We start from the raw sequence: 23,608 nt of genomic DNA on the forward strand, positions 1-23,608 counted from the left end.
AGTGGGGTGCCATGCTCTCTTCCAGGGGAATCTTCCTGGCCCAGGGATCGAACCCGGGTCTCCTGAGTCGGCAGGCAGGTTCTTTACCACTAGCGCCACCTGGGAAGCCCAGGTTCCCACGACCGTGTTCTGTAAATGGCCTGTCTTGTCCAGGGCTGTTTCCTTTTACCCACCCTCCCTCCCCGGTCTCTCCCCTCTCCCGGATAAGAACTGGGAACCCAGCAAAGGGTTCGGCTGGGCACAGGGCTGCTGCCCTTGAGGTTTCTGGTCCTGGAAGCCGCGGAGCCGGGCGCGCTCAGCGGCAGCGGGGCCCGGGAAAGGGGTCTGTGTCCCCTACGCGGCCGCTCCGGCCCGGATCGGCGCCTCCACCGAGGGAGGAGGTGCCCCGAGGGCTGGGCTGGACGGGCCGAGTTGCGAGGCAGGAATGCCCCCTGCAGCATCGCCCCGATTCCGCGGCGCTTCCGGGAGGCGCCTTCCCCTCGGCGCCTGGGACCTGGAGGCTGGGGGCAGGAGGCCGCGTGCCGGGCCCGGGGCGGGGGCGGCAAGGCAGCCGGTGGTCCCCGGGGGCCCGGCGCGGTTGCTATGCGTTGCCGTGAAACGCCTGTCAATAAAGCCTGTTTGGACAGTGGAGCGCGAGCACAAGGGTTGTTTGCTTAGTGGTTAGAGGTCCAAAAGTCGGCACGGTCCCGCCGCGAGCGATCACACGGGCCTCCCTTTCCCGGGGAGCGGGCCCCTAGAGCCGACACCCGCGCGCTCCGAGGGCCCGCCGGGACCCCCCACTCAGGGCGGCGGGTTGCCCGCCAGTCCTCCCCGCCCCCGCCGCCTGCGAGGCCGGGAATGAGGGCCGCGCCCCCCTACGCCGAGACACCGCCCCGAGAGCCAGCCCCTAGGGAACCCACGCGGGGACGCGGCGCGAGGGGGCAGTGCGGCCGGGAGAGGCCTGGGAAGGCCGGCGTCCGGACGTCAGGGTTCATTTGTGAGCAGAGGGCCGCGCGGGTCCGAGTGCCGCGGGCGCTATGCAGAGGATCGCAGGGGCGAGCCACTGGGTCCCCGCGGCGCCCTGTCCCCGTTCCGGCCGCCAGGGGGCGCGCGCGCCCTAGGAAGAGCCGAGGCCCGGCCCATGCTGCTAGCCACCTCTGCAGGAAGGGGACGCAGTTGAGACCCAAGGGTGCAAGCCCCCAGACCTCTCCCACTCCGCTGCTCCCAGACCCGCGTGGAGAGCCTTCCCGCCGCGGCCACGGGCCCGGGGAAGCTAAGTGCACACTGGGTCAGGTGCAGAAAATTTTTTGGATCTGGTGCATGTTTAAGAAAAGCAAATTTAGGGGAGGGGAGCTGTCCACTCTTCTGGAAGGGTCTTTTTGGCGAACTTCCTTGGTGATCCAGTGGTTAAAACTCCACGCGTCCACTGTTAAGAGCGCCAGTTCGGTCCCTGATTGGGGAACTAAGATCCCAGGGTGCCCTACTCCCCCAAAATGTCTGCACAAGACGTTTCTTTTAAAAAAAATTTACAGAAATATAAGTATGATATTAATTTATGGGAGAGCGAGAACTTAGGATAAACAAAGGGGGAAATGCAGCAGTATTGTGGAACTCATATAAAAAAGAAGGTATATATGTAGAGAAAGCAGGCCAAGTCTTTCTTTTTCCTGTAAACAATTCATAATTTTATCATATTCATCTTATAAAGTTAACAAGATGGACTGCTAGTTGAAAGCCATGAAAGTTTCAGTGAGTTTCCTTGCTCTGATACTATCAGGCAGGAAGCTGACAATGATCAAGAATACTGATCTTCAACAGAAATCTAAACACACAAACAGCAATATTCTGGCTGTTGTTATTCACAACCACCCGGGAAAAATAAGAGGAGGAAAGGAGCAGAAATAAAGCTCAGCTACACAATCTTAGAAGAGATTATGGGTTTTTAAGAGCACTATTCACACCTTGTTTTAGAATCAGTTTAAGAACCCTGGGAAGATCACAACCTCCCAGCCACCACTTTCTCTATCTGTAAATGGAGATCAAATGCAAAGTAAGCAGATGCAAGTTATGGGGTACACTTATGATTACACCCAGATAATGACATGAACTCCTCCTCTTTTTTTTTTTAGTCATGAATCATCTTCTCTGAAGTGCTCAAGGGTCCTTATAGTGGATGTTTGAACAAGGATCATTTTTCAAATTATTAGAGAATAATTACCTTCCAGAAGTTTTCCTCCTGTATTTAGCTCTGCTTACTTTGTCAAAATAGCCCCAAGTCTGTTGTCTCTTGATTTCCATTGCCTATGTGTCTGCACAAAATCTCAAGTGGCAAAGCATGAAAATTCCAGATGAGAAGATGAGTTATGGCTCTGCCCAGCTTACCTGTCCTTTCGTCTACCAGGAAAGATGGACCCAGGCACTTCCAGTTATATTTAGGAGACTCAGATTAGTTGAGGATATCAATCAGAATCCTTTAACCCAGAAGAGGCACAGAAGCAGATACTCTTCCTCAATTCAGTTGAGTTCAGTTGCTCAGTCATGTCTGACTCTTTGCAATACCATGGACTGCAGCATGCCAGGCCTTCCTGTCCATCCTCAACTCCCAGAGTTTACTCAAACTCATGTCCATTGAGTCAGTGATGCCATCCAATCATCTCATCCTCTGTTGTCCCCTTCTCCCCGCTTCAGTCTTTCCCAGTATCAGGGTCTTTTCCAGTGAATCAGTTCTTCACATCAGGTGGCCAAAGTATTGGAGTTTCAGCTTCAACATCAGTCCTTCCAATGAATATTCAGGACTGATTTCCTTTAGGATGGACTGGTTGCATCTCCTTGCAGTCCAAGGGACTCTCAAGAGTCTTTTCCAACACCACAGTTCAAAAGCATCAATTCTTCCATAGCTTTCTTTATAGTCCAACTCTACTTAAGCGGTATTAAAAGTTTTGTTATTTTAATACCTTAATATAAATTCTGTACTCTGCCAGGAGCTGGGCTGCCAAACCCCCGCCCCGCCAGCTGCTGTGGGTTCAATTCTTCAAGCCTTCCCTTAAAGTCATTTAATATGAGCATTTTCTTCTAACATCCATAATTTTCCCCTACACAAAAACTATAGCAGCAGATTTTGCATTAAATTAGTATTGGTTTGGAGGATAAGGAAAACATTCATACCTAAATAATGTAGGTTACCTTATACGTATTTTAAATTAGCATTTAAATTATTTTCTTAAATTCTATTTAGACTATACAATCTTCCAACCCCCATAATTCTCACATTTAAAGTTTGTTGTTTTTTTTTTTTTCCCAGGGAGGGGGTGGACTTTTCCTTTTCCGTCTCCTCTTCAAGAGTTGACTATGATTTTAGGAAATCAAGCAGGTTTTATTGCTAACTGGGACAAACCGAGTGGTGGGCCAAAACAATCACTAAATATTTTCTTTACTTATGCACCAGAGGAAACACACACTTCTTCTATCATTCACTTCTTGAAGGTTATGAAATTAGATCTAGGAAAATACCCTCAAGTTCTAAATAAAGAAAGTAGAATCTGTCAATTCTAGAGATTATAGCCACATTTACTTTGCCATTCTTCTTGGAGGTATCAGTTTAAAGAAGGTGGGAACAAGTACACAGGTGACATTTCAGGTTTGTGTCTCTACTACTCAAACATTTATTTTAACAACAGTTTTTTTCAAATTGAAGTTTGTCACTAACCTTGGTTGATACGGATAATATCAATTAAGTCCCCAGAGCTCCAAAAATAATGACTGGTGTGGGCTTCTCTGGTGGCTCAGACAGTAAAGAATCTGCCCGCGATGCGGGAGACCTGGGTTTGATCCCTGGGTCGGGAAGATTCATTCGAGAAGGGAATGGCAACCCACTCCAGTATCCTTGCCTGGAGAATCCCATGTACAAAAGAGCCTGCCAGGCTACAGTACATGGGGTTGAAAAGAATCAAGACACCACTGAGTGACTAATACTTTCACTTGTTCTTTATTGAGGATACTGGTGATTCTGTGCTTGAAATCTAATCCATAAACCAGAACACCACCAGTGTGATCCATGAAGAAGAGTTCCCTAAGATTCAGTGATAATCAAACAGTCCCCCCTACACACAACTCACACGTACTTAAAATAATATTCAGGTCATGTACTGGGTTTATGGGTCAAGTAATTTTATTGGTAAGAAGGAACCTAGGCATTTCATGCCTGCCCCCCTTTCATGATCAATACCAGAACATTTTTTTTTCCCATTGCATGCCTTTTAATATCCGTGTTTTAATTTCTAGGAAAGAAATTCTTTTCTAATTGTTCATGTGTTATCTCAGAGCTTTCAGGACAGTCTGCTCTCATAACACTTTGTATCTGCAGTATGGCAATAATAGGTTTTATACAAGGGGTAGTTGATAAATTCCTCTCCAATCTCAGGAAAGCAAACAATGAAAAACCAAGTAGGAGCTAAAGTCATTGTAGTATACTGCAAACAATGGCTTGTTGGTTGGCACCTGAATAATTTTAATTTACTGACAATTAGTAGAATCAATGACAAAGATTGAGTATTAATGCCTAAACCACAGATTAGGAGCTGTAAAAGTTGACGTGGGCAGGCTCTGTCTTTTACTCATGAAAGACAGTATATGTTCTTTCACTTTGTGTATCTAGTGTATTAAGAACAACAACCAGGACAAAATTCATTGGCTCTAGATTCTATTTTTAGCCCTCCCTCTATTTTCTAGGCAAAACTCTGGTAGGGTGTATGTGCCCTGCCAGAGGCAAACAGAAAAAAAGACACAGTTAATTGAGAACAGAAGAGACCATTGTCCAATACATAGCGATATAAAAGCATACATGCAGGACAGAAGAAAAAAAAGACTGCTATCTGGAATCCACATGTATTAAAAATAAAAAGAATAACGTTCCTGCTCAAACCAACTTACTGAAAAGAATGCAAATTTCAGAAATCCAAATTCCTCTAGTTATTTTCATGTGTTCCCGTTATTACAGTTTTCATCATAGCTATGAATCTCATATAACCGCCTTTATACTTTTAGGTACCTGTGAGTGATATATTGTTAAACACAGTAGATGTTGATTCTCTGTTGGTCCTGATATTCAGCCAACAACCAGCATTTATTCCCCATTTCTAGGCTGAGAGTCTTGAAACGCACCCACGTGGTTATGATAGCTGCGCCCGGGGTGGACACATGGCCAGAACAGGGAACCAGAAGGCAACAGGACCAGACAATCGGGCCTTCTGAAGCCGTTTAGGGAATAAATTTTTAGAGGGACATGTATCAGCGTATCAAGCGGGGCGCTACTTTTACAAATGTCAAGCCACACGGGACAGGCAACAGGTTCCTCCCTTAGTGGGAACTTTTAGCTTGTCCCTACCTCGCGCCTTTATCTCAGAGAACGGACTGCTTGGATTCGAGTCTTTGCAAAATGTTTTAGACAGAAAAAAAAAAAAAGCAAACCTTGCTCATGCCCATATAGACAAGTCGTCTGAAACAGGCTTGGGGGTAGGGGGCATTCGGCCAGTTATGGAGGCGTCAGTGTGCGGCCCCAGCCATCAGGGAAGATGCGCTCAGGTGGCCGGGGCCTCTCCGCTCCCCCTGCGGCCCGGGCTCATGGATCAAAGTGGCGGACCCCTGCCCCAGGCAGCCGGACCCCCAGCGGGCGTCGGGCGCAGGTGTCGCGTCTCCCCGCCCCGGAGCCGCGCCGGCTCCTTTCCCTGCGGGGAAAGGCAGTCTGCTGGCGTCCGGGCGCCTCCGGAGGTGGAGGCGCAGCGAGGACCCTGCGGGGAGATTCCAAGCACGTTCCTTTTCTTCTTCGGAGCAGCTCCATCTTCACCGCCGCCTGGTCGTCACGGTGAAACGGATTTTTTATTTTTCACTGCGCGCCCGCTAGGAGTGGGGCGGTGCCGAGCCCCGGGCCCCGGCGAAGGGCGCGCGCGGCGGCCTCCCGGTGCTTCCAGAGCGCCCTGCGCGGGAGGGACTTGACCTGGAAGGTGAGGTGGGAGGCGGGCGCGCCCAGCCCCGCACCGGGCCGGGCAGGCGCCAAGGGCCCGGCAGGCGGCGCTGCTGCCCCGGCGGAGCGGCCGGGTCCCGGGGCGCCGGCGGTGCCCAGGGCCCGAACGGGCGGGGCGGGAAGCGGGGTCACGGCCGGGGCGGCCCTCGGTGCCTCTCTCGCCTCCCGGTAGAGGGGCGCGGGCCCGGGATCCACGGCCGGCGGGATCGCGCGGCACCGCGGGTGGAGACGAGCCCACCCTTCCTGCCTCTCCAGGCCGCGCAGGCACCTTGCCCCGGGGGCCCCTTCCCGGCCGGGCGAAGAGGCCACGTCCCCAGGAGCCGCGGGCCCGGTGGGTGCCTCCCGTCCTCGAGCCTCTTCTCGCAGACGGACGTGTCCCTGGTCTGCCCGGCACGGGACTCCAGAGAGCGTCCAACTTAACGACTAGTGAGGGCCGATCCCCGACCCGGGCCCGCTTTGGGGGGGGGGGGGGTTGGGGGAGGGCGGGATCACTCTGGTTCTAAATAATTTACTCGCGGCTAAATAATTTACCCAGGGTTTTCTCCTCCTGCCAACTCCCTCCCCTACACCCCTGCTCTCGACTTCCTGCTTTGTGCAGCCCCGGGGAGAGAAGGGCCAAGTCTACATAAAAGTTAATATTAATAGCGGTGGAGGCGACGGCAGGTGCTTCTCCAGACCTCCTCGTCCCCTCTCGCCGCCTCCTCCTCCAAGCCCCTTTTAAAAAATTGGAGATGGTCCTTGTGCCTGAGGGACCCTTTCTGAAATAAGGGCTCTGGGGTGAGCAGCCTGTAGCCACGTTCTTTGTAAATCGTATCCTCCTTGCAGTCTCCCTGGGCGCGGAAAGTGGCAAAGGTCGGGCGTGCACCCGGCGGCAGCAGCGTCCGCGCGCCCGGTTCGGCTGCAGGGCACCGAGTCAGATAAGCGCGCAAGCGAGTCAGCAGGTTTGACGGGAAAGATACCCAGCAGGAAGGGGACGGGCTGAGCAAACTCGCGGGAGGGGTGTATTGGGGGGAGGGACAAAAAAGTTACAGGCGCAACAAGCCCGAACTATGGAGAGAATTCCTAGTAAAGCCACGGCTGTCCTTCTCATCGCAAAGCCTGGCTGGGTTTAAGTTTTTACTAACGCCAGTTGAAGCTTTCCACAAACAGTTCCTTCCAACAAATTTAAACAAGGCAGAGACATGGGAAAAGTTAAAACTCCCGCCCCTCTTCTTTCATTGGGCTTTCCTTGTGGCTCAGCTGGTAAAGAATCCGCCTGCAATGCGAGAGACCTGGGTTCGATTCCTGGGTTGGTTAGATCCCCTGGAGAAGAAAAAGACTACCTACTCCAGTGTTCTGGCCTGGAGAATTCCATGGACTGTATCGTCCATAGGGTCGCAAAGAGTCAGACACGACTGAGCGACTTTCACGTCTTTCCGTCCCATCCCTCTGGGGTACCAATGTTAACATCCTGGGCTACATCAACCCAAGAATTTTTTGTGCTTAGGCTAACATGTATCACATCTTCCAAACTTATCTCTTTTCTTGTTCTTCCTCTGTCTCTCCTTTAAAAAAAGTTGAAGTCATATTTTTCTTTGTGACTTGCTTTTATCAGTCAATAATACATCTTGGGGGCTTCCCTGGTGGCTCAGATGGTATAGAATCTCCTTGCCAATGCAGAAGAGGAAACCTGGGTTGGGAAGATCCCCTGGAAGAGGAAATGGCAACCCACTCTAGTATTCTTGCCTGGGAAATCCCACGGACAGAGGAGCCTGGCAGGCTGTAATCCCTGGGGTCGCATAGAGTCAGACTGGACTGAACACACACACACATTGTTGATTTACAATATTGTGTTAATTTCTGCCTCCCCTTCAAAACAGCAGGAACTGACTAAACAACAACAAAGATATCAAGGGCATTTCCCCAGGTCATTATATGTAAATCAAATTGACTCTTTTAAATGGCTGCTGCATTGTAAATTTAGATGCCAGAACTTAACTCATTCCTTATTCACCAATTTCTTTGAATGTTTATTTTGTTCTAGGTGCTGGGAAACAGCATTAAGAGCACAGATAAAAATCTTAGGTCTTGGGAAGCTTATATTCTAGAGGGTAGAGACTGATAACATTTTTTTTTTAACTACTTCCCTTCTACTGACAGATATTTATGTTGCTGTCAGCATTTTCTCATAAATGGTACAAGTGTAAGCATCTTTTTACATATATTCTTTTGTATATTTATATTTTTAAAAGCTAGATAACTCAAACTGGAAATCCTAGGTCAGAGAAAATTATCATTTTAAACTTTTTTTTTTTCATTTTTTAGCTTTAATAAATATAGACATTACTTCCCCAAAGCGTTTAACAAGTCACAGTACCTCCCAGCTGCCTATAAGTGAATTTGCCTTTCTCCATGGTCTCTTTGCACTGAAATTATTGCTTACATTTTTTAACTCTGATGGTAACTAGTTTAATTTTATGTTCCATAATTTACTAAGCAGGTTGAGGATATTTTCTTTTCTTTTCTTTTTTTTTTTTTTTTGCATTTCTTTGTGGCCTGCTTGCATCTATTATTTTCTAGTAAACAGATGGAAAAGAAACAGAGTGTTTACACATCCCAGGCCTTGCACTTGATCCTTTAAATTATTTCATTTAATCTTTGCAAATGAAATAACAAGCTCCGGGAGATGGTGAAGGACAGAGAAGCCTGGTGTGCTGGGGTTGCAAAGAGTCGGACACGACTGAGCGACTGAACAACAAATCTTTGCAAAACCCAATGTCTAGCCCTATGAGATAGATTATGATCCAGGCCTTTCTGATGTCAAGTGTGTGTGAAAGTGTTAGTTGCTCAGTTGTGTCTGACTCTTTGCAACCCCACCGACTATAGTCCGCCAGACTTCTCTGTCCATGGGATTTCCCAGGCAAGAATGCTGGAGTGGGTTGCCACTCCCTTCTCCAGGAATAGAAGAACCAGGGATCAAACTCAGGTCTCCAGCACTGCAAGCAGATCCTTTACTGTCTGAGCCACCAGGGAAGCCCTTCTGGGTTAAACACCGTGTTATTTAAGCTTCCACTGAGTCTGCTCTTTGAATGGGGCCCACTTTCTAAGTATGAAGGCAAAGGAAGAATCATAAATGGTACATAATTATCAGAAATATCATTTTCAAAATTTAAAAGCAAATTAAAAATGACAAAAGTATTTGCTACAAAAATGTCAGTGGATTGTTTTCCTTGATATATACAGAATTCAATGCAAAATAATAAGAAAAATTCTAGACTGCTAATGAAATATCATCAAATAACTTAATACTGAAAAAAGTCTAATACTCAGAGCTGGTGAGAGAAAGATATGCAGGCACTTCCTATACTAATGATAAAACTATAAATTGATATATCTTTGGCAATTTGGCAATATATTTTAGAAGTCTTAAAATACACTCAAGTTTAGTAATTTCATATCTAGAACTAATCTAAGGAAATAACCAGAGATAGGGAGTTGGAAACAAGTGTCTAATATTAATATTTTGAGCAACTAAATTATGGTATACCCATTCACTAGAATATTGTATAACCATTAAACCCACTGTTTTCAGTATTATTTAATGTTTTTTATTTAAGTTTTCAGAGGAATTTTTTTTTTTTGTCTCATACATCAAAAAAGGCAGAGCACAAAAGAATTATACAGTATGCTCTTCTGTGTACTTATATATCTAGGCTGAAAAATGGCCCTCTAAAAGACATCAACAGGCCAAGCTCTGGAAACTGTGACCTGTTACCTTGTGTGGCAAAACCCAAACAAGCCAAGAAAATAGACACTGAAATCAAAACCAAACCAAACACCAAAACCCAGAAATCCCACCCCAGATGCAGATATGATTAAATTCAGGACCTTGAAATGGAGAGATTACACTGGACTATTCACATAGGCCCTAAATGCCACTGTCAGTGTCCTTTTCAGAGAGGCAACAGTAGATTTCTCTCTCACATGCACACATGAAGGTGATATGAAGCAGCAAGGAGAGATCTGAGGCTGGCCTGGGAGACGGGATTGATGCAGCTGCAAGCCAAGACCTGCCAGCAGTAGCAGGAAGAAGCGATGATGAGACCGTCACCCACAGTCTCCAGAGTGCAGCTCTGCCCCCATCCTGCTCTCAGTCTGGTTTTGGACTCTGGCCTGAAGAACTGTGAGAGAATAAATTTGTTGTTTTAAGCCAGCACATATATGATAATTTCTTACAGCAGCCACAGGAAACTAATATGGTGGTGTCTCTTCTGCTGTATCACAAGCAACTTGAAATTTAGTGTCATACAGCAGGCACTTTGTAATGTCCATGGATTCTGTGGATCAGGAACCCACATGGGATACAGCAAGAATGGCTTGTGTCCACTCCACAATGTCAGGACCCTCAGGAAGACTTGAGTGGCTGGGGCAGAAATCATCTGGAGGTTGCTTTGTTTTAAATTATTTTTAATTTTATTTTACATCTTTATTTCTTTGGTTGCACCACTCAGCTTGCAGGATCTTAGATCCCTAACCAGGGATTGAACCTGGGTCACCGCAGTGAAAGTAATGAATCCTAACCCACTGGACTGCTCGGGCCTGAGTTCTTTTATTCAGGTATTTGGTGGAGAGGCTGAAAGGAGCCAAAAGTTGGGATCACTGTGGATGGTTAACCTCTTCCTGTGGCTTGGACCTCCTCCCAGCAAATTTAAAAAGTGTGAAAACCACTTTTTCCATTGTGGTGCAGAGCTCTGGAAGTTAGTGATCCAGTGAGCAGGAAGGTGGCTCTGTGGCATATTACGATCTACTTCAGAAGTCACTTTAGGGCTTCCCTGGTGTCTCAGCTGGTAAGGAATCCGCCTGCAATGCAGGAGACCCTAGTTTGATTCCTGGGTCGGGAAGATCCCTTGGAGAAGGGATAGGCTGCCCACTTCAGTATTCTGGCCTGCAGAATTCCATGGACTGTATAGTCCATGGGGTCACAAAGAGTCGGACACGACTGAGCAACCTGCACTCACTCACTTGCAGAAGTCACATAGTGTCATTTTCAATCCATTGGTTGAAGCACTGACACATTTCTCAAATTGAAGAGGAAGAGAATAAATGTACCTCTCTATGGGAGGAATGTCAAAGCATTTGCGGCCATATTTTCAAGTTAGTTCCGTGCCCACAAACTATTTACATTCTTCATGTGCAAATTCTCTCCTCCTGAAGTTTTGTCTTTCCTATTAAGGCACTGGGTTCAGGCTCGGGTGACGGGCCCCTGATACAAACCAGGTCCTGGTGGATGCTGGACTCCTTGACTTCAGCTCTTTCTTTGGGTTTGGGTCCACTTAATCTGAAAACTGATGAATTAGAGACAAGTTTTCTGTAACTTCTCCCTCAAATAAACCTGACATATTAATATAATCGGGCTTCCCAGGTGCCACTATTGGTAAAGAACTTTCCTGCCAATGCAGGGGATGTGGGTTGGATCCCTGGGTTGAGAAGATCCCCTGGAGGAGGGCATGATGACCCACTCCAGTATTCTTGCCTGGAGAATCCCAGGACAGAGGAGCCTGGCAGGCTACACTCATAGGGTCTCAAAGAGTCAGACATGTCTGAAGTGACTAAGCATGCATGCGTTAATACAATGGTGGGACAAGTATAGGATAACTGCTATAGATACTCCTGTTCTAAAGTGGAGAAAATAGAAATGCAGAGCCATCACTGGTTTTATGAATTAGAGACTGACCCTTCAATCTCTCTCTTAAAAAAAAATCTTAACAGTTTAGTTGTTGAAGAAAACAGGTTTATTTGTCCCATGCAGCAGTCTACACTCTGATTTGCTGATTATATCATCATTAATCATTGTATGATTCTATTCATAAATAGAAAACTATATTCCCCATCCTGAGATAAATGATAAATGGAAGTATACAACACGCATGAAGAGTTATTCTTTGAAAACATAACTGTATCTCTTAGCCAAAAGTGGGGAATCCAAACAGGCCTCCTGAAATCTCACCAGAAACTATATTAAAGCAGGTCAGAGCATAGAAGTGGTAAATAAAGTGAAAAGTGTAAAGAAATCTATGGGCCATGTTGGTATCAGGGGAGGGAAAAGAAAGAATCATATGCATTGGGAAATTATAACCTCAACAATGAAAACCCAGTAAGAAGCAAAAGGACTGGATAGGAAGAAGGGAGATGCTAGCTGCACTGAACTCCTTCATGCCTCCGTTCCTGTAACGAGTCCTTCCCTATTTGCTAAGCACCGGCCGAGCACGGGACTGTGTGTTGTGTGTCATAGCACTGGTAGAACCACTAGAGGAAAGTCAAATGGAAGAAGGAAACGCTTGGGAAAGAAACATGGAGACTCTGTACAATTCCCTGGAAGTTTGTTTGGCTTAGTGTGTTCCAGAATTGCAGGTCACTTGGCTTTCTTGGATGATGGACTCTTGTCAGAGTTGATATGAGAGGTGTGATATCCACGCCAAGGGGAACAATGGCAGGCTGACTAACGGCCCCAAGCAAGGCTGGGGGTCCTAACCTGGAGCCCGCGCGGTGTTGCGTTACAAGGTGAAGGGATTGTGGTTAAGGGTCTTGAGATTCGGACAACCATCTGGAGCATCACGAGGGTGTTTATGTGGGGAGGAGATTTGGTGACAGGTGTGCTGACTGTGGAAGCAGGGGCTAGTAGGGTGGGGGAAAGGGCGGGAACCCAGGAGTGCAGGCGGCCTCCAGAGCTGGAAGGGCTTCCCAGAGGACCACGGCCTCCAGACCTGTGTTTAGACAACAGTTTAGACATCGACCTCAAGAACTGTTAGAGGATAAGTTTGTGTTGCCTGAAGGATGAGATGGTTAGATAGCATCACCGACTCAGTGGACATGAATCTGAGCGAACTCCTGGAGACTGTGATGGACCGGTAAGCCTCCCGGCGTGCTGCAGTCCATAGGGTCGCAAAGAGTCTGACACGATTTAGCAACTGAACAGCAAAAACAAAAGCCACTAAATTTGTAGTAATTTGACAGCAGCAATACCTTCAAAGCGGCTCTACAATTCCCATGTCTTTTCTTTCTGGCCTCCAGGACTTGGTCCATTCTCCTCTCTCTGCAGGGAACTTCCTCCCCTCTCCAGCTCACTTCCTTAAAACTCTGTTAAGATTCCCCAGATCCCCCAGGCCTGGTGTCCCCTTCCTCTGTCTTCCTCAAACACTTTGCATAAATCTGTGTTCAGGCACCATCGCACTGTTATAATACACCCTTTCCCTTGTCTGATTCTTGCATTTGATGATGGACTTATTGAAAGTAGGGATCCTATATTTTCTCTTTTTCTACCCCCAGTAGGGACTTCCCTATAGCTCAGATGGTAAAGAATCTGCCTGCAATGAGGAGACTTGGCTTCCATCCCTGAGTCAGGAAGATCCCCTGGGGAAAGAAATGGCAACCCACTCCAGTATTCTCACCTGGAGAATTCCATGGACAGAGAAGCCTGGCAGGCTACAGTCCATGGGGTTGCAAAGAGTCGGACATGACTGAGTGACTAACACAATTGGCACAGGGTCTGATAAATAGTAAGTATTTCATCCAAGCTTATGGAATAAAAACCAACCATGAAACGGAAAACCACAGTAAGGAATCACACCATAGGAAGCCCATGATAAAGGCGACTCAGTCCACAGTCCGGGATTCTCTGGCAGGGGTCTGACAGGCACAGAAGGATGGGGCCGTGTCTTCCTGCCCCCACACCCTCCCACCCCTGGAGGCGACCTTCCCTCCCCCAGGCATCTTGATCTTGACCTGTCCAGGCTGCCAGCTTCCTTAGTCCAATGGCTTCCCAAGTGCTGTGCCTCTGGTTGTGGAGGCTTCCACCTCTGAGGATGACTGATGAGGTGGAGAAGGGTTTAGGGCCTCTGAGAGCAGTCCCTGCTGCAATGTGATACACTTGTTACACTTCTTGTAGGAGAAGCAGACAGTTTAGAAAGGGTTCTTTTAAATCATGTCCACTTCTTCTGGACACAAAAAGTAAGGTTCAAATAAGAAAAAGGTTGAAAAATCATCTGTTATCTCTACTCTCAATCATGAATAACATTAAAAATAAGTATTATTAATGTTAAAATGAGTACCCTATGGTCAAAAATACAGACAAAGCAGAAGACCCTAATGTAAAATGTAAAAGAATACCCAGTTCCATAACCCAGAGTTAGCTACTTATCAATATTTGGTTATATTTTTAGAAAATGTCTATTTATGTATTTATGTGGCTGTGCCAGGTCTTAATTGTGGCATGAGAACTCTTAGTTGTGGCATGCATGCATGCTAAGTCGCTTCACTCATGTCTGACTGTGGGCTACACATGGACAGGCTCCTCAGTCCACGGAATTCTCCAGGCCAGAATACTGGAGTGGGTAGCCTTTCCCTTCTCCAAGGGATCTTCCCAACCCAGGGATCGAACCCAGGTTTCCCCATTGCAGGTGGATTCTTTACCAGCTGAGCTATCAGGGAAGCCCATATTAATATAAAGCAACTCAAAGTTCTCAACAACAGTAATATAAGCAAATAACAAAAATTCCACAGATCAGTTAATTTCTCCAAAAAAAACCCTTAGTCTTGTTTTCACAAATGGCTAAACCTCTTGTATGGGGGACGTGCTTATAATTGTACATGGGCCATATGGTTTCACAAACCCTCAGATATTTGATATACAGAGGACAAGGTTAGAGGTTAAAGGAATTGATGAGGACTCTTCTAATATGTGTTTGGTTACTCAATAAATACTTGCATTTTTAAATAGTGAAAATAACACAGCTAAAATGAGCTCTTCACCTGCTTTTGCTAATTACTGGCTGAACTAAGACACCTGGAGTCTTGAGTTTCTGGCCCGTTCCTCATCCCTGAGGAAATGACAACAACGTGGCACCCTAAGTGACAGAGCCTGATAAATAAACAGTATGTGTGAAGTGATTTTATTTAACCCCCAAGGTTAAATAATGTTCAAGGTGAAGCCATAGAATTTACCTGTCAATATGGGACTTAGTTGTAACTGTTTTCAAGAATCTGATGTTTGTGGCTGATTTATTTTCTTTAAACATACTTGTGTTTCCAGAATCAGCTACAAGGCTGGCTTTGGAAAAGCAACCTCCTTATTTCCAGGAGAAATGGGTTACAATTTGCAAAACAGGTTGAAAAGTTCAACATTTGAAATGGATTTCATATCTGCCTACACAGCTCAGTTGGCAAAGAATCTGCTTGCAGCGCAGGAGACCCAGGTTTAATCCCTGGGTCGGGAAGATCCCCTGGAGCAAGAAATGACAACCCACTCCAGTATTCCTGCCTGGAGAATCCCACAGACAGAGGGGCCTGGTGGGCTACAGTCCATGGGGTCGCATGAGTCAGACATGACTTAGCAACTAAACAACCACCATTTATATGACAAGGGAGAAGATACAGATCCCACAACAAAGCGCAGTGAAAACCTTACAAAATTCACTCACGTATTCCACCCTTGCTATGACTCAACTATTTTACCTTTTCCTTCCCAGCATCTTAACACGGGAAAGAGTTCATAACAGGCCTGTAATTCTAGGACATGAGTCTGAGCAAACTCCGGGAGACAGTGAGGGACAGGGGAGCCTGATATGCTGCGGTCCACAGGTTCGCAGAGTCGGACCTGACTCAGCCATGGAACAATTGTAGGGCAGACTGACTGATTTTGTGTGTGTGTGTGTGTGTGCTGTACTCTGTACCATGTGGAATCTTAGTTCCCCAGCCAGGGGTGGAACCCACACCCCTGGTATTGGAAGCACAGTCTTAACCACTGGACCATCATTGAGGTCCTGGGACTGAGTGATGGATACTCTAGTTAATTTGTATTTTCATCCATTCGTTCAGCAAGTCTGTCCTGAAGACTCTGCACCTGCCAGGATGCTGTGCTGGGAGCTGGAAGTGCACACGTGTGGCCCATTGGCTCTCATGAGTCTCTCTAACCACAGTCTCCCGTGCTGAGCATTAGCTGGGAGGCTGAAACCTACATCTCCCAGAAATCTGAGGAGCAAGGCCAGTGGGCACAGTTAAGTTTCCACCAGCGAGATGCACTCACGTAGTAACTGGAAGACAGAGAGGGAGGGCAGGAGCCATTCTTCCTGTGATAGTCACGGCTGACCCATCCTGTGAGTGTTTCCGTGGGCACATTCCACACTCCACCGTTTGGCCATCATCTTCTTGGATGTGGGGCTGCCGTGAACAGGTCAGCAGCCTCCAGACCTGTCCTGACAACCATGGTAAGAAGACCCTGAAGCCAAAAGTCCAGTGAGGGCTTGTCTTTCAATGGTATTGTGAGTGCTGAGTTACCGTTAGTTTGAAACACTTCAAGTGGTTTCTATTTTCATACTGAATCTTTTCAGATAAAGAAATAGGGTTGCCCTTAAGAAACTCACTCCCTATTTGAGGAGAAGGACTATGCCAGGTAATGAGGAAGATGATAAAGGTGTGAATGCAAAGGCACCATGGGGGTAAAGAGTGAGAGCAGGGCCTGGGGAAGCGGTGTCCGAGGCGTCTATTGTGCCGTGAGTGCGCAGTCACTCAGTCGTGTCTGACCCTTTGTGACCCCGTGGACTGTAGTCCGCCAGGCTCCTCTGTCCTTGGGATTCTCCAGGCAGGAATACTGGAGTGGATTGCCATGCCCTCCTCCAGGAGATCTTCCAACCCAGGGATCAAACCCATGTCTCCTGCAGCTCCTGCATTGCAGGCGGAATTTTTTACCACTGAGCCACTGGGGAAGGGGTGTCCCAGGCATCCATTACTGTACTGCAGACGTAGGGGTCCACGCTGCTCACAATTTTCCCCGTTGACTGGGCTGGGCAGCTCTGCCGACCTCACACGACTGCAGTCAGATGGTGACTGGGCTGGGGTTTTCCAGAGGCTCTGCTGAGACACCCCAAGGCCAGGGCTTCTGTCTCCATCTGTCCCAGGGTAGCTCCTCTCCAGGCAGCCTCTTTATACAGCCTCATCAGCAAGGTGGCTTCCAAAAGCACATATGCCAGGCCTTCCTCTAGGCCTGAAACTTGCACAGCATCTGTTTTACTGCAGTTTTCTGGTTCAAGTCATTGGCCCGGCCCAGCTGGAGTGAGCCGGGACTACACCAAGATACAGAGACAAGAACCCTGCTTCACAGGTGTCACAGAAATGAGCTGCCATAGAGAGACTCTCTGGAAGTGTGGAGAAGTCCATGGAGAACGCCCAGTGGTTGATGAGCTAGTGGACTTGACAGAGAACCCAGGGCTTGCTCCAGAGCCTGGCAGAGCTATTACTTGATAAACCTCGGTGTTAGGAAGGGTGGGGGGAAAAGGGAAGGCAGGTGAGCACAGGAAGGGTGAGTCGGTAGCCTTTCCAGTCGGAGGGAAAAGAACGTTGCTTAGAGGCAGCCCTGGGGGTTTGGGACCCACACGAGTACTGATGGGCTCAGAGAACCAAGGGGCCTGAGAGTCCAGCCTGAGGGACCTGGACTTGACCTTCAGACTGGAGGCCCATGAGCAGCTTTGCATCATGGAGACACATGCGCGTGTCAGAGGAGCCCTCTGGCCTAAGCCAAGTGCAGGGTGGATGGGGAAAGGGGCAGCCTGAGCCAGTGAGACTCCCGCAGCGGGACTGGAGAGGATGGAGGAGGGTGGGGCGGAACCAAGGCGGTGAGGAAGCTGGGGAGGAAAGAGACCTGAGACAGTCCTGGAGGGGAGAATGAACAGACCCGATATTCTATGATCTAGATGTGCCTAAGAGGATTTGAGGGGCTTCCCTGGTGGCTCAGTGGTAAAGAACCTGCCTGTCAATGCAGGAGACACAAGAGACACAGGTTCAATCCCTGGGTCAGGAAGATGCCCTGGAAGAAGGCAGAGCAGTTCACTCCAGTATTCTTGCCTGGGGAATCCCATGGCCAGAGGAGCCCAGTAAGCTACAGTCCACAGGGTTGCAAAGAGTCAGACACAACTGAAGTGATTTAGCACACGCATACACAAGAGGATTTAAATACATAGAGGACATTTATCATAATATGGGGAATTTTCCTCCATATATTTTTATTATAAAAGAATAAACTATATGGGACTTTTCTGGTAGCTCAGTCAGCAAAGAAACTGCCTGCAATGTAAGAGACCGGAGTTCCATCCCTGGGTCGGGAAGATCCCCTGGAGAAGGAAATGGCAACCCACTCCAGTATTCTCACCTGGAGAATCCCATGGACAGAGGAGCCTGGCGGACTACAGTCCTTGGGGTCGTAAGAGTCAGACACGACTTAGTGACTAAACCACCACCACCATGAAATACACTGAAGGCCCATTTCCATGCCAGAAAGTAATTTTTACATACGTTATTTAACTCTTACCACAATCCTGTGAGATGGGTATTTCCTCCAATTTACCAGTGAAAAAGCAGTCTTAAAGATACCCAGTCATTTGACACACAGTTCAGAAGAGCGACAAACGGTGAAAGCAGAAATAGAAGCCAAGGTTGGGAGACACGTTTAGCTTTTGGCTTTCGAACAGACAAGGCAAACAATACCTTGTACAGTGTTCACGGCCTGATGAAAGTAAGCAAGTTTGTCCAAGCAAACTTCCTTCTTACACTAAATCCCAGCACGAGGGCTGTATACATTAATGAGTACTGTTTTCTTTGGGGGCTTCGCAGAAGGCACCAAGCTATGATGTCAAGTTTTCAATGCAGACTCTTGGTAACAGTGGTGGAGACGTCAAGCTGTCCCCAGTATCCGTGATACCCTTCTTCCTTTAATGCTGCCCCTTCCCGTTTTTAATTAGACAAACGACCACGCAGAATGGAGACTATACTTTCCAGCCTGCCGCGCAGCCACGTGGTTTCATGTAACTGAAGTCCTGTTCATGACGCGCAAGCAGGTGTGCTGTCACTTCCTTGCAGTGTCATTCAAGAAAAGGGGACAGTATTCCTTTTTTATTGTTGCAGACACATCGCTGCACAGCAGCACAGAACAACACAAGTGTGTTACCTCTCAGTTTCTGCAACCAGCAGGTTTCTCTGCTCTGGGTTTCACAAAGGTCAAGGTCAAGTTTCTGGCCAGCTGGGCTCTGCTAGGGAGGCTCTGGGAAGAACTCCGGTTGCTCACAGAATCCAGGTCCTGTGGTTGCAGTACCGAGGTCACCACTCTCTTGCTGACCTTCACCTGGGGGCAGCCCTTAGCCCCTGGAGGCCTCTGGCCAGCCCTGGCTCGTGGGTCCTGCACCCCAGGGCTGGCCAGAGGCACCTGCCACACATGGAATCTGACGCTTCTGCTGCCGCATCTCTTGGAATCCAGCTGGAGAAAGCTCTCTGCTCTTAAGGCTTTGTATGATTAGACTGGGCCCACCAGGTAACCCAGGATTAAGTTAAGGTCCCCAGCTTAACTCCAACTGTAAAGAGCCTTTTGTGCTATAACGGAACACATCCACAGGTTCAAGGGATTACGAAGTGGACATCTCTCAGGGATCAATATTCCACCCATCACAGGGGCCTACCCTTTGTCCTTGTTTCTTTCCTCCTGATGCTTAGACAGTGGGTGTTGTAGCTGGAGTGCCCTATGGAACCATGAAATGGGGGCAAATTTAGCAGTATCAGAAAGGGAAGTCAGAATAACCTGTGCTATGCTCAGTCACTTGTCGAGTCTGACTCTTTGTGACCCCATGGACTGTAGCCCACCGGGCTTCTCTGACCATGGGACTTTTTCCAGACAAAAATACTTGGGCAGATTCCCATGCCTTCCTCTAGGGTATCTTCCCATCCCAGGGATCGAACCTGCACCTCCTGCATTGGCAGTGGATTCTTTACCTACTGAGCCACCTGGGAAGCCTGGGCCCCAGGCAACTCTGGAGCAATATTCCAGTCCTGAATCATCTGTCTCCACACTTCCATGTAGGATAGAAATTAATTTCACTCTTCAACCTCAGATATTTTGGGTTTCCAGTAGTCACAGCCAAAGCTAACCACACAATAACATCAAAGGAAATGACTTATTAAGGAGGTCTGGGACAATCGCCTATCTTGGGGAGCCTGGGGGCCCCTAAACAAATTCCCCTCTGTCAAGACACTTTCTTTGGTCATCAGACGATCCCTAAATTAGTTAAAACATATGTGCCTTACACATACTGCTAGATAACTGGGGCATCAGCACTGTCCGAAGTGTAACTTCAGCGTGACTGGCTTCTGCCTGTATGACAGAGTCGGTGGTTGATTTGTGCTTCTGCCTGGTCATCACCAACGTGGTTTTTCAGTCCACACACTCTCTTGTGAAGATTCGGAATGAGACCTAGCTCCCCATCAGAGGAGGCTCTGAGGTCCCAGACAAAAGGGCACACATCTGCTTTGTGTCACTTATCACCTCTGAGGTCCACTGAGCAAAGTGCTGTCCTTGCTCAAGTGAGATGTGAATAATCTCAGTTTCTGGAGGAAACACACCAACCACCCATGAATGTACTGTACACACATGATCACCCATGTATGCACTCTACACACATGATTTCATTTAACCCTCAGCAATCACCTGAGAATGGGCTTCTCAAGTGGCTCAGGGGTAAAGAACCCGCCTGCCAATGCAAGAGACATGGGTTCAATCCCTGGGTGGCAAAGATCCCCCAGAGGAGGGAATGGCAACCCACTCCAGTACTCTTGCTGGGAAAATACCATGGGCAGAGGAGCTTAGCGGGCCATAGTCCACGGGGTCAAAAAGAGTTGGACATGACTGAGCATGCATGCAGACTGCAGATCAATCACAGGAGGTGTCATTATCAGTAATTCACAGACAAGTAGACAAGCTCAAAGGGATTAAGTTATTTGCCCTCATTCAGAATTGCCATAAATAGTAGATGCAAAAGGAGAAGTTAAACCCTGAGAAACAGCACTGTTAATCTCTGTATTTCTTCAGATATCCTTCCCTCTCTCCTCCACTGGATCTCAGGACATCGGGCAGCATGAAAGCTGGCTTGCACTTTATAACATCTATGTGTTCTTGTGTTTCCTCATCCAGAGGAGAAATAATCTACTGTACTTCTGGTCTAGCAAATTAGACTTTCAACATTAAATTAAAATAATATATTTGTTTATTGTAATAAATTCAATTGTATTTTCTATTTGTTTTTAAACCTTGGAGCTTATTTTATACCTTTTATTGCATTTCTAGAACTACCAAGGTGGAAATAGTTCCATGTAATATGTCAACTTCAAATTGGCAATATTTCCAGACATATCTAGACATGTGAAACTTCTGAATTTTTTAGAGCATGTGTAAATAGGATAAATGATTTTTCAAATTCTCATTCCCTTGGGTGTAAGACTAATTGAGAATTCAGAAAAATAACGGATTTCAATTGCTATAAATTAATCACAGCAAAAATACTGTTACAACTTTATGTGTGTAATTATGACTAGATGTGAGAGTTCAGTGTGTTCTATGATGTTGGTAAGAATCTTGACTGAATTCTGATAATATGGCATATATTTAAGGTGTCCAAATGGCAACCCACTCCAGTATTCTTGCCTGGAAAATCCCACAGACGGAGGAGCCGGGTAGGCTACAGTCCATGGGGTCGCAAAGAGTCGGACACGACTGAGCTACTTCACATCACATCATGTTCTGCATTTAGGGAAAGACTCTAAGCAACTCTACTGAAAAGTGAATTATAGGTTCTTCCCCAGCAAGCCAGTGGTTGACTCCATGCTCACAATGCAGGAGGCCTGGGTTCCATCCCTGGTCAGGGAATTAAGATTCTGCATACCACATGATGCGGCCAAAAAATTAAAGACCACAAAAGTGATGGCATTTCACGTATAAGGAAAAATAATTTTAACTTAAAAAGAAATAAAATTTGATTACACCTATTCTCTTTCATGATATGCAAACATAGCACAGTTTAATAAGGGAACTTGGCATTGACAGGTCATCACTAGGTAATCCAAAAGACCCGTATCAGTCACTTCACTCTTAAAACAGCTACTGGTAGCCACTATTCGCAGAGCCTCACCTCTTTTTCCTACTAGGAGTCAACCGCAGATCACGTCTGTGGCTCAAGCTATCCTCCGGTGGTAATTTCCTGAAAGCTGGCTGCCGGCTGAGAGGCTCCATCACTCCCAGGAAGCCCTTCTGCTTCCCGCTGCACTGCCTCAGTATCCCGTAAGGTTCCTTGCTCCCACATCTAGCTTGTCAGAAGGGCTTTGAGTAAAATTTGATTAGTGTCAACTCAGTATTTCCCTCTTCTGACTCTTCAAAGTACTGGATTTTCAGGATGGTTTCTCCGTCTATGAAGTATGAAAGACTCAGTTGTGAACTTTTTTCTTAGAAAGAAAAACAATTTCAATTCCTTAGGCAATTGTGCAATACTTGAGCCATCAGCCAGCTTCTACTCAAGTCCCCAACATGTGTTCTTCTGAAGACTGATTTTCCTGCCAGAAAACACTGTGTCAACACACAGAATTGACACAATTACCTGAAGGGCCAGTTTGCATCAGAAGCAATGTCATCAGGCTGTCCTGGGTGGCGGAAAAAAGTGTATAGGAAGGTGTCCCTGGTCCCTACACACACACTGATCAGTGCCACCACTGCAAACCCCGGTAAGACACATCCTAAACACATGCACACACATGCACACAGGCCAACAGACAAACCGAGAAATGAAGATGGACGCTCACCCTAAGGCATACGCACGCCGACATGGAAACAGATCTGGAGAGAAAGAAAACAAGGAAAAGAATGGGAATGAAAGAACAAAGGCAAAGGGCACTGCAATAGATTTCACTTCAGCAAATGCACTGAACAGAATTAGCGGAAGGAGAGCAGACGGAGAGAGTGACAGCGCTGGCCTGAGGGTCAAGATTAACCTGGGAAATCAACACAGCCTTTGTTGTGCAAAGGGAGAAATTAGAGGAACCCGAGTGACTCCTGACTACCGCGATAATCAGTCCAACCTGCGTGACTGGGAGGGACATCAGGAGCAGCGGTGACCCCGCTTTCCAAAGCTGGGTGCTTTCAGGGCAAGCACTGCAGGCTTACGGAGGTGCCGGCCCAGAGGAGGCGCCCAGTCAAGAGCCCGTTTAGGCGCCAGGCCCGGATCTGAAAGGGCAAGCGAATTACAGATGCCACACCCCGAAATCACCTCGGTTTCAGATGTGGTTACCGCCTGGTATGAACTTGGCTTTCAATGTGAGAACTTCTTGGTGAAACCGTTAGCAAATCTACAGGAAGGAACAATACCGCAAGAGAAAAGGGGATTTTGAGCACTGTGGCCCGTACCCTGAGATCCCGATGCTCCGCACCAGGAGGCCCGGGGTTCACCGCGGCTCGCGCCCTCCATGGCTGCTGGTGGCGGCGGTGTGGCGCGGGGCTCGCGCGGGGTCTCCAGAATGCGGGAGGGCAGCTGCGGCTGAGCCTGGACGGTGCCGCGGCTCCACGATCGTACCTTACGGCGGACGGCAGATTCCGGGCGGAGAGGTGGGGTCCGCGGCCCCGCGCTGATGCCCTGCGCGGGGCGGCGGGCGTGGGTGCGCGGGCCGGCCCCGTCTCCCTCCGCGCCGGGCCGCTGTCCGGGCGCCCGGGCTCCGAGCGTCCACCGCGAGGACGAGCGCGCCGCGCCCAGGAGCGGAGGGAGGCCGCTGGCCCCA

This window comes from Budorcas taxicolor, chromosome 12 (genome assembly GCF_023091745.1).
Source record: "Budorcas taxicolor isolate Tak-1 chromosome 12, Takin1.1, whole genome shotgun sequence".
In the NCBI taxonomy this organism is placed as follows: Eukaryota; Metazoa; Chordata; class Mammalia; order Artiodactyla; family Bovidae; genus Budorcas; species Budorcas taxicolor.